The sequence below is a fragment of the Pezoporus flaviventris genome, unplaced genomic scaffold (genome assembly GCF_033815535.1).
Source record: "Pezoporus flaviventris isolate CSIRO_AGI_PZ_B2104156 unplaced genomic scaffold, CSIRO_AGI_Pfla_v1 ptg000037l, whole genome shotgun sequence".
NCBI classification, from domain to species: Eukaryota; Metazoa; Chordata; class Aves; order Psittaciformes; family Psittacidae; genus Pezoporus; species Pezoporus flaviventris.
In genome coordinates this window covers 9,805,756-9,818,386 of record NW_026892585.1, presented here as the reverse complement: position 1 = coordinate 9,818,386, position 12,631 = coordinate 9,805,756, and positions in this window count along the sequence as shown.

Genomic DNA, 12,631 nt, shown 5'->3' with positions numbered 1-12,631 from the left:
AAACCTAAACATTCCTTCAGAGGTGCCATCTAAGAGCGATATGATTCCTTCAGAGGTCCCTTCAGAGATGCGTTTAAGAGTGATATGACTCCTTCAGCCCACAAGTCCCCTCTCTCCTTTTCTGCCTTTTGCCAATCCCTTCCTATTCTTGCAATCTTTCGTTTTTTCTTAAACAGGGGAAGTGATCCAACACACAAAACATTACTTTCTGAAAGAAACGAATTAACGTGGAAAACCCTGTTTGCCTAACCATTTCTAATTCAGCATTGCTGATCTTAAGATACTACTTCTAACACTATGTAGAGAAGATGTTCAAATAGGAGCAGGATTTTAAGCTGATTTCAAATCAGAATTTCCTATTTCCTGAGAGTCTGGACATCTTGCCACATCATAAAACTGTATTTCATCTTTCTTTCTAATTCTCATTCACACCAGCTCTGTTCAAGGCACACATTTCTGATTTAAGATAAAAAAGCCACTACACTCAACTCGCATCAAAATTAAGACAGACAAGAGATTTTAAAACTGAAGAGCAGATAGAATGCTTTGAGCTCTGCTTATGAGAAATGAAAAAAGACTCCTGATGCATTTCTGAGCAGTGAAAGCCTAGAGAGAGGGGAAACACAGAAACAACCACCAAGGTTTCTGCCTGCGCCTGTCTGAATGGTCAGGCCGAGCAGAAAATAAAAACCAGTGGAGAGTGGGTAACATTTGCCATTTGAAACGTATTGTAAATGTTTCAGCACCTTGACAATGAAGCACGTAACAGAAGCTCAGAGCATCCAAGACCCTTCAGCTAAATAAAATGAAAATGGGCAGCTCTGTTTTGGGAGGTGACTTTCTTAACATCTTTCATGTCTGCTTCCAGGGAATCGTATCTGAAAGACGCAATAGTAAGACAAAACCTATATATTAATAAAATGTAATGATTTTTCCACACATCTGGATTTCCCTCCAGGAGAAACTGACCTCTGAGACTTGCCTATGACATTTCTCTGCAAATAGGAATTGGCTCTTGCAAAAGACCTGTTGGCCAGTGCCAAAACCCATTTCCCTGACAGAAGATACCACAACCACAGGACATTTCTGCCGTAAGTTATATCGCACACAGTTTTTCTGCCTTTCTTCAGCCTACTTTATGTTCCCACTTCTTTTCAGCCTATGCCTTGAAAATTACAGGCCTCCAGGCTGTGCTTTCCCTTTTTTTGCTTTTTCCCAGGATATTGCCTTTTTTGCTGCACCCCTTGTTCCAGGAAAGCACAATCAGAAGGAGCAGGCACCCTGCTGACATCAGCTGCAATGCAAAAGACCTGATACGAAGTCACACCAAGAGCCAGTCTTCTCACCACTCCCACCCTTCACTTTCTCTCCAATCCCAGTGAATATTCCTCTGGATGCAATCAAGGACCTTAACTGTCGCTGGCTGTCCAGGTGTCACCCACTAGCAGACAAAGCTATCACGATAGCCACGTTTTAGCCAACAGGAACCTTACTGGAATAAATTCTATGAAATGGACACATCTGCTGTGCTTTCCCAGGGCACCCTCAGGTGGAGTATTAGAATATGGAGCAATAGCACCGATTTCTAGTCATTTATATCTTTTACAAGAGAACTTGGCCAGTGCATCTTGCTCCCACCCGTGCATCCCCCTTGTTGCATGGCTGTCGAGTACAACAGAGAGATCTCAAGAGATAGCTGGTGGAAGAAAAAGAGAGGGATGAAGCGATACCATGTTAAAATCCTCAAAGTCTGCAGAAGGAGCAGCTGGAGGTGCAGAAAGGTGGAATGCAGAACTAGCACATGGAGGTGACCACATCTGGGAGGGGTATCAAGGTCAGGGCAAAAAATTATCTGCAATACTACCAGGGAATTGATGTAGGGAAGTCAGATACAATGTGGCTCAAGTAGGGAAAGAACTAATTACCTGGAATCATAGAATCATCACAGAATCATAGGATGGTTTGGGATGGAATAGACCTTAAAGCTCATCCAGTTTCAAACCCTCTGCCATGGGCAGGACACCTTCCACTAGGCCAGGTTGCTCCACTGCACATTAGTCTAATTTAGGTTTGTAGTGGAAGCCAAATTTCTTTTACTTTCTGTGAGGCGGTGCTGTAGCTGCTGTATTCCTGGAGGAAGACTGAGAGACAGATTACTGAACTGTAATAAAAACCATTCAATATCACGATTTGTCTTGCAGTCTGCTTGGAATTTTTTACCCTTCTAGATTAATGGCAATATAATGTAACATTGTCATGTTGTGGAGCTTACTTTAACTTACATAAATATCGCAGACCTGCATTATTAGCCAGGGAAGTTTGTTATTTACTTACTCATAATTCTTTGCATTTCATTTATCTTATACAGTTAAACTCATTTTATGAATTTCACTATCAGTTTCCCTTCCGGAATGTCTCTTGCTGACACAATTCGGTTTCCAGCTCCAGAGAGAAATTTTGTTTCGCTTTGCTTTAGATTCTTTTATTATTTGGATTTTTGATTGCTGTTAGTGCCATTGGAGGGGAAAAAAATGACAGCAAATATCCAGGTTTTTCAAAATAACAATCCTCACTCAGGAGTCTTTCTTCTAAGGATGCTCACTTAGCCCTTCACAGACTTTGGCATTCATCCCTTCTGGTGGTCCTTAGCAAGGACTGTGTCTTTCTACTTCTAGTAACATTGGGGATCTTGCTAGATTTTAGTGGAAGAAGGACTGATCCCTACTGATCAGGATTATTGTTCTACTCCAGCAGATCATCTCTCATCCACCATTCTTCTTTTCTGAATGTCAAATCTAATCTAGCTAACTATTTATACCATACTCATCACTAGGTTTTGTGAATGCTGTACAATAAAATCAAGCAGGTCAAGGCCCAGTGATAGGTTTTTTTATCTCCTTACATGTTAAATATGCAAGGATTTATTTATCTATTTCTCTATTAATCTATTTATTTATTTGTTTGTTTATTTAAGTTCTGCTCTGATTGCTGAAGGAAAGCTAAGGCAAAGAGCTGGGGTTTACACATGGACAAAAAGAGCATTAGTTTCTGCAGAAACTTCTGTATTGAGGCTAGCTAAAATCTGAGCTCTCCACTTCTAAATATAAACTTTTGTTCAAGATACTTTTACCCGTTTTGACTCAGGCGTATGGTTGCATTAAAACACTTCATTATTAAGAACATAATTTTTGTGAGAAGAATGTTTTCTTCTTCCAAGAAATTTAAACTGCTGCTGTTTTGCATGAGGTATTTTGGTACGTGACCATAAGCTCACCAAACAAGCAAGAGGAGTTAGTTTCCTCTGCTATTTGAAAGCACCCCATCATGTTAATTGTCACTCTGGGAGCACACGGGAAAGCCCAGTCTCTCTAGCAGGCTACATTAAATAAAGACACGAAAATCATCACATTCCACACAGAACAAGCATAAATAATCTGTTTATCTCCTTTTTGCCATGCTACAATAAGAAATTAAATTGCTAGCAGTGCTGATATTTAGGTTGTTTTAATTAGATAGATCATCATTAACATCCCCTTTAAATGATCTGGGATACTTTCAACTTCTCTCTTGGGAATTGTCTCAGCTTTTCTCCTGACCGAGACATCAAACGCCACGTAAAGGGTTTAGCATTATTTTGCAGGGTGTAGTCACAAGCCCTGCTCCTGGAGATGGAGTTTATATAGACTGTTGTGGCAGAATTTAAACCAGTTCCTTGAATGAAATAATCTTTATCAGAAAAAAGGGTCAGTTTTTCCTAGCATATCCAGTCCTACTTTCACATTGCCTAGTACGCTTGAGTCAGTCATGGGTGGGAAATACAACATATGTAAAGGATCCATCAAAATGTCTTTTTTTTCTCTCCAGCTGTTGATGCAGTGAATTGGACACACTCATTCTGAGGTGAAACGTTGGCATTCAGACACTCCCTGAAAAATGACCAGGGTTTTCCCTAAGCCTCGAATCTACTAGCCAATATTTTACAGTTCAAGCGTTCTCACATACCATGCAAGGATTGCAGTCTTCAGACTTTTCCTCAGCCTCCTAAATAACTATTTCAACAGCTGGTGGATGCCCATTGTCATAATTCCAATGCACACAGAATCACAGAATCATAGAATCAGCCTGGTTAGAAAAGATCTTTAAGCTCATCAAGTCCAACCATTCCCCAGCACGGCCAAGGCCACCACTAGCCCGTGTCACTGAGGGCCTCATCCACATGGATTTTGAACGCTTCCAGGGACGATGCCTCCAGCACTGCCCTGGGCATCTTGTTCCAGTGCCTGAGCACCCTTTGGGGAAGACATTGTTCCCAGTAGGCAGCATCCCATGGGCATTAAGGAGTCCCTGAGGATTGCTAGTTTATCCTCTCGGCCACCTGGGTGCAAACTCCAATGTAGGCAGGAACCCACCAGCGTACTGGCCTTCATCTGTCCTTGGTGGATATTTGTCCTTAGAGAAGCCTACAGTGCAACAGATTTGATGATATCTATACAGGAGAAATCTGAGATTAGTGAATCTAAAGCATGAATTTCTCATCCCCTGAGACCTCATGTGATATATCTATCTACCTCTATCAATCTTTCAGTCTCACATCTATCTGCCTGTACCAGTTGCCAGCTTAGTCTCATTTTGAACGGGACACTGAGCTGAGCACACACTAAATGGATCAATTAAATACCTATACTGCACCCGGTGATACTTTGAAGAGACTGTCAGTGACTTTGCTCCACCCTTACCCCTGGCATTACTCCCCGCTTCAGGCTATGGTTCAGAAAGACACTAAATCTCACTTTATAACTTCTAGCACTGGATCAAAAATGCCACAGCAATATAAAGCAAGGTTGGAACTAGATGATCTTAAGGTCCTTTCCAACCCTAATTATTCTATGATTCTATGATGGCAGGAAGTCAGGACATCGGAAAATACTAACGAGCTTGAGCAGTCAGGATTTATACCAGATGAGGCATTTTCTGTTCCCCTGCAACCCCAGCATAAAACCAGCACAAACTTTGTGTGCGGTGTTACGTGTCTGGTTAATTTAGCAGAAGGGTGCACAGGTCTCATGGCAGATCCAAGTTACTGCTGCTGTGTGACCCAGCAGCATGCACGGCTCCCATGAATGACAGAGGACAAGAGCCCCATGTACACCTACATGTACAAAAATGCTGTTACAGCCTTTTGTTTTCCCTATAGTTATTTTTCCTTGCATGTTGCTTATTTCAGACCATTTGAGTTCTACCTTTAGCTCTTCGGTAAATGCAGACCTTTAGCAAGACAAGCCAAACAAAGATAGGATCCCAGGATTACAACTGATCCCACAGTATGCCCCCCTTTTTCTTTAAATATCCTTGCACTGAGTTCTTTCGTACTGCTTTTTGTTTCTCAGTCACAAAACTGAGAAAGATAAAATACTGTAAAGCTGAGCTTCCTCCATTCACATTTGAGGTTCTGCACTGAAAGACTAAGTAGACAGTTCTGAAAATTACACCTACTGAGTTCTACAGAGTAGAAGTTTGGAGAGGAGCCCCATGGACCAAAACAGGCATCCCCATCTCCAGCCTGGCCGTAATCCCCACCACTAGCAGTCTGAAGTGGAAGACAATGCCAGGTGGTAGCTAGCAGTAACTGCACTTCTGGCTCTTTTCAATGTCCTTCAGCAAGCCAGGGCATCTGGGGACCTGCAGGTCTTACATGAAAACAGATGTCACCCTTTTACCATTCATATCAAATATGAATGTTGCCTCCCAGATCGGTTTCAAGGCTCCCAGGCTGCACTGAAGTCAGTGGAATTTTTGCCATAGGCTCTGGTGGGCATGCAGGATGTCATTTCAACAGGAAATTCTGTTGAGTTTACTGGAGTCACCCACACACTTAAAGTAAATGGTATTTTTTGATGTGTTTGCAGGATTTCATCCTAATGAAGCTGCTTGGAAAAGAAGGATTAGAGGAGCGTTTTCCTTGTGGAATTATGACACTTGGACAACATGCCTCAAATTTGTCAACAGTTTGGCAGGATTACCTACAAAAACATGTAACAAATTGGAAGAGCTGCGCGTTATTTTGCTTGAACCTGAAAGGTTTCAGTCCTGGAGTGCTCGAGCTAACAGAAAGCCTGTGAAATTTTACTTGAATAAACACTGCAGGCTGGTGCTAACTTGTTATTGGTACTGAAACAGCTCAGCAATTGGCCAACCAAGAAAACACCAGACAAGGAAAACAATGCGAGAGGTGCTATAATAGACAGTGCTGCGTTTTGAGCCAGTCAGACAAAACCAAACACAAGCTTTGGGAAAGAAAAGCCTCACTAGAGTTTTTTGGCAGGAAATATCACTTCACGATCTGTACATTTCACATTTACCCAGCGCAGTGAGCGCAATGCTCCATCAAAGGCACTAGAACGTTTTACAAAGGAAACAAACCATGGGTTTACGGTTATCGTCATCAGGTCAAGTAACCACCACATGTAGCTACAGAGAAAAAGCAAGCTTGCAGAATATGTGAGAGTGAAAAAAAAGCCATTAAAAATAAGACAAACAAACTAGAAAAATACCCAAGCCACTAAAGATTCATTCTAGGTATTCATTTTCCATGCAGAGGGTGAAGCCCAATCCAAAGGCAGAATGCCAAATACCATAAATGCGCATCTATCCTATATGCACTGCAAGCTTTCAACTTTTCCCTTTCCATGGTGCAGACGGACAACTCCTTTCTCCTTTCCTTGACTTATTATTTTGCCTTCTCAGTTTTATTCTGCCCTTGTTTGTTTGATTGCAGAGTTTTTGCTTAGTTTGATGAACTATTAAAGTAGAGCTAGGAATCAGATTTTTCCTCCCTTTCAGAACATTAGTTAATAAGAGCACAGGATACACATAATAAGAGCACACATAGAGGACTTTCATTTTTATATAGCTTTCTGAATATACTGTGTGAATGATGCACATGGTACCAGTGAATTTGGCTCTCACAGGTCATGAGATGTGCTTAAAAGACAAGATTAAAATCCAGCCGAAATACTCCTGAAATCTCCTCAGTTCCTTCTGGTTGTTCAGTTACTGAAAAGGATGCTATGAAAGTTGAGGCTGCAATAGACTTGCAAGTTTTGGGTTGCAACTGCGAAGGCAGGGAAGACACAGTTAAAGTAGAACGATCGCTGATGCTTACATGATTCTGGCATGTAAAGTTTAAAGTGAGATAAATAAGTACCCACAAAACTCCATGTGATATAGCAGCATACCTGAGCTAAGAACTAGAACTCAGAGGACACTGTGCAAAGGAATTTAACAAGGCTGATGGGAATCGAGGGAAGGTATTTCTGATTTTCCTAAGTAGATAAAACAAAGGAAATTCCTAAGCAGAAGACAGAAATATGACCAAAAGATGACAGAGAGCTCCACTCATCCTTCACCATATACAACTTCATGACTACTCATACCATGGCTCAGACTTAGATAAGATCAGCTAATGGATGGAAAAGAGGAAGGTAACAAAACAGAAATGATGCTGGTGAGCAGATGAGAGCTTTATGGGGAACCTGCAGCCACAATACTGTCTCCTTCACCTAAACATATACAAAAGTGTTTGGTCTGTGCATTCCACAGTTCAGAAGAGCTTACTCCTCACTCACACTTGTGAGCAGACATCATGTCAACTCCACTTCAACAGCTTAAAAGCTCATCCTCCAGTTTGAACTTCTCATCTGGAGATCTTTGACAGTCCTTGTGTTGTGGTTCATCCGTCCTAACCCAGGTAACTCAGATGGGGTAGAAGAATCAGTCTCTGGATATCCAGGGCCGATTAATCTTGCTGATTACAAGGAAGTCACAGGAGGAGGCTAGGCTCAGGCATCCGGCTGCCCCAGCACTGCCTGGTGAGACAAACCCCACCTGGGCTCTGACCTCCCAGCTCCCTGAGCAGTGCTTTCTTCTGTCTGTGGCTCCTTCCTGGCAGCCGGTGACCTCTCCTCTGACTCCTGCTTTTGCCTTCTTCACCTCTGCCTTACAAAAGTGCCCCATACAATACTACCATTATAATAACAGAAAAAGAACCCTGCTCATGGAGCCTCCTCAACTACTGCAAACAAATCAAGCGTGTCCTTTGTCCTCAACACTGGCTTCCCAAAGAACCCCAAAGAAGATGAGATTCCTCAGCTTACTGTAGCTAAAAAACACGCCTAATGCTTCAAGGTGATAACCACAATAATAACATCATTCCTCAGACACACTGGAGCCTATCAGTGAACCTTGTTTGTATAGGAAACTGAGGTAAGGCGGCCCTGAGAAACAATCTCTGCTGTCTTCTGTTCCAACCGCAAAGCTGCGAGCTCCTGCCTGCCATGTCCACACAGGGAAGAGAAGCACAAACAACTGAACACAAACAGAAAACCTCCAGCTGTGAAGGTAGACAAAGTCTATGTGCAGTAATACACTGAACAGGGTTTACTCAGCTTGGAAAAGGTACAACTCATGAGCAATATGGAGAAGAATTGTTCCAGAGTAGAAGGAAGTTTAATTCATAGTTATGCCCCCCAATCCCATTTAGCAGGCCAAAGTGGGATTAATTTGTTCTTCCATGTTGGGTTGTGTAAGAGGATGAGCTAATATATAGACAGTCTAATACCACTCACTATATCAAACCATTAAAAGCTTCTTCCTCCAAAGCCCAGCCTATTCAAGGAGGTGAAAGACAGCTAGCAATCTACCTTTGGTATATGATCTTAGGTAGAATTGTATCACTCCTTGTATCTATTAATAAGAGAACAGAAGCAATGGCCAGAGAACACATATGTTCTTAAAAAATTCTTGGATCATACATAAATTCTTTTGGTATTGATATTCTTTATATACCACACAAAGAGCAGCACATCTTTATGGTCTAACCCGGGCAACTTCTATGGAGCAGGGAGAAAATGTGTTGGCTTCAGAGCCACAGATGCATTATACATTTATGCATACTATTCCAATAAGCTTTTTATAACCCCAGGCATCAAACTGTGATTGATAGGGATGCTCTGTTCCTTCTGCCTGGGCTAAGGCCAGTGGGCCATATTCTGCAGTCCTTATCCAGTTGCCTCTTGGTTTTTCTACTGTCTGAGTCTGGGAGACATCAGTGAGAAAGCTGCCTTCAGCAAGAACAGCAAATAAAAACCTCAAGAACTGGTCCTGTGCTTGGTCTGCTACCTTTTGAAAAAGCTGTTGAGGCTTGTGGTAACAAAATGCAGCTGTAGATGCTCCAGGCCCTGAGTTTTGAACAGCACCAACTGAAACAGAGCCAAAACAGTGGCAACTCTTTGTGTCCCAGACAGCAAAAAAACCAAAACAGGAGCCTGTTCTGCAGAGAAGGACAAGGACTCCTTGCTTCTTCCCAAGTGTGCAAAGAGATGAACCGTGCAATGTGGCCTGCAAGCAGCAAATGTGAACTCCTCAAGGCTGGAAGAAGCTCAGGGACTTAACTGAGGTGCTTTCCTCCCTAGAGCTCTGTCAGAGGCTCCCTTCTCCTACAGGGAGGGAGTGCCAGCAGGAATGCTGCTCCTGATGCTGAGCTGCCTCTTGGCAGAGGATGAGAGCTGTCCTTGTAGGCTGGGCAGCCTCAGGATGCTGTGGGGCTTTACAAATCAAAGCCAACACCGGCGCTGAGTGTTCGGAACAAGGCAGCCCAGCTGCAAGCGTTTTGAGACGGCTTCCAAATACACCTGAGATGGGGCCTTGATGGGGGTGAGTCTGCAGGTGGTATCACAGGATGAGGTGTGAGGAATCGCAGGAATCTCAGTTTGGAGAAGGCAAAAGTAACCAGAGAGAGCTGTGAAGAAAAATGTCCTTCTCAATTAGTCCTGCATTCCTGTTACCCAGCAGGAAATGGAAAGCTAACCAGGACTGGGAACATGAGTAATAAGTGGCAGGTACACACCCTCCCAAAGCGGCAGATATTATCCCTATCCTGCTTGTTTTCCCTGCATTATTAACAGCAACATGCTCTTATCTGGATGGCACCGCAGCCAGCTGGCCCTCCCCACATGCCAGGGGAGACAACCAACCCTCCTAACCAAACCCATAAAGATGAAAACAGAGGTGTGTTGTACCTGTGAAAGCAAAGCCACACAGCAAGCCATGTGTCCTCACTGCCTGCCTGACCTACACGTGAAACAACCTGCTCCCCAAAGGGGGTCTGGCAGCTCCAAAAGTGCAGGAGAAAGCCTCTTGAGTTTAGGGTCAGACAGGTAAAGGACCTTAAGGTGCACAGAGAAGCTTGTGGTGAGCTGAAGGGCACACATATGGACTGTGCCTTCAGCATGTTCCCATGCACTTATTGCCAGGTCAGTTGTAAAGCTGCTTCTACTTAGACTCCATCTCATGGGCTGAGAATCCCCTCCTTTCTCTAGGGGATAATGCATCTCAAAGGTGCTTGAATGTGTCCTGGCTTGTACAACAGAACCATAGTGATTTTCTCTTCCTGAATAAAATCTATTGAACAGCAATGTTTTCCTGATAGAGGATGGAGAATTACTGGATTCATACAATAAAATCTCAGATCGCTGTTACTTCCAGAGTTCTTTCTTTAGTGTGCAACTGCAATTAGAGCACCATACTGCCAGACACAACCCTTGTGAAGCTGAAGCGTTTACCATTCAGACTATTCCAAGGCCACTTTGCCTCACCTTTCAAAAGATGAAGATTTCACAACCTGTTTCTCTGAACTAATAGAAAAAAAAAAGATTTCCACCAAGACAACCCTGATGACAACAGCAAAAAGAAAATAAGCATGTATTTCTCTGAAAAAAAAACATTATCCTTCCCCTCACAATCATGGAACCATGGAATGGTTTGGGTTGGAAGGGACGTTAAGGATCACCTAGTTCAATCACTCCCCCCCCCCCCCCCCCGTAGTTTCAACCCTCAGTACTATCTCTAAGACAAGGACTGCTTTGAAAGCATCATCTTCCTCCTAATGGTTAAAGATGGGGTAGGAAAAAAGCTGACACACAAACGGTGTCAGCACGGACAGGGTCCACCTTTCGCTACATTTCAAACGGACTGCCTTTGAGATGCAGGTAAAGTAAACCATGGGACTGACATCCCCCTTCTCATGTCATTTGTTAAGGTTTTCTTATCACACAGAAATGTAACATCTGTTACTGAAGATGCAAAGATACAATGGAATAGAGACTCACACTCGCACACACACAGATATACAGTCTTTCTAGTCTAATGCTAGGAAGATTCCAGATACACTTGTGGCTAGGCCAGAGTGCACATCTAGGGTGGGGGGAAGAAGGGGAAGTGCTTAAAGAGTTGAAATTTTCAAAGACAGAGCATTTAGACAAACGAATCTTGTTAATTTCAGTGCAAGGTGAGTATCTGAATGCCTGAGCTGGCTTTGAGAATGTCAGCCTTAATCTCTTTCTGAGTAAGTCTCTAGATTTCCTTTCTCATCTGACTAGAAAAGCCTAAACTGTCCTTTATAGCGCTCCGAACTCTTCCTTGCTGTTATTGTGTTCCTGAATACAAACCAGGAGAACCTCCATATCAATAGCCTGCTCTCATTTCGCTTTCCAACCTGAGTGACATAGAAGAAGAGCATCTTTAATTCTCTGAAGTGTTGGCGTTGGGGAGGGATTCTTTAAAACCAACTACACTTGGTTTTCATCACACGAGGGCACATCCAGAGAATTCTGCAGAGCTCACTGAAATTATCTCCATGTAAATCTGGTTTCAGTGAGACAGGCTTGAACTAAAACAAACAGGTATTTTTGACTGGTCATTGTCGAGTTGCTGTTTTTCGTGAGCAAACTCAAGAGGGACAGGCTTGCAACCAGTTGCAATGTCATCGCACGTGCTTACATTAGTGGTACTTCTGGCTCAGAATCTTTTCAAGTGGTGTATTAGCGAGAGAGCAGATCAATAAACAAAACAGATAAACACGATCTCCTTCAGACCTATGCAAGCATTTCTGCAGAGGAAGGAATATGACCCTTAGGTTGTTCTTTAAACTGTAAACACATCATTACCCAGATGCTTAATTCCCCTCTTACGCTGCACAGTAATAAACATAAATAAGCATTTTAAAACCCCCTGGTTAACATTCCTCAGAGCAACTTTTCTATTTGGGATTTCTGTTTGGATTCCTGCTCCTTCATTACCACACACTTTACATTTTGGGTCACGGGATCCTCAAAGTTCAGTATCCTCAAGTCCCATAGGAGACGGGGAGCACCTCAGAGGGCTGATGATCGAGCTGGCTGCTCATTTAACATCCTTAGCTCTTTGCAGATTCAACATTTATGCAATTTATCTATCCAAGGGATAGGTTGTGCAGAATTAAAATGAATGCAGTGACGTGAATTGTCCAACTCTTGTTACATCATACAATCATAGAATAGTTAGGGTTGGAAAGGACCTTAAGATCACCTAGTTCCAACCCCCTACCATGGGCAGGGACATCTCACACTAAACCATGCCACCCAAGGCTCTGTCCAACCTGGCCTTGAACACTGCCAGGGATGGAGCATTCACAACCTCCCTGGGCAACCCATTCCAGTGCCTCACCACCCTAACAGGAAAGAATTTACTCCTTATATCCAATCTAAACTTCCCCTGTTTAAGTTTTAACCCGTTACCCCTTGTCCTGTCACTACAG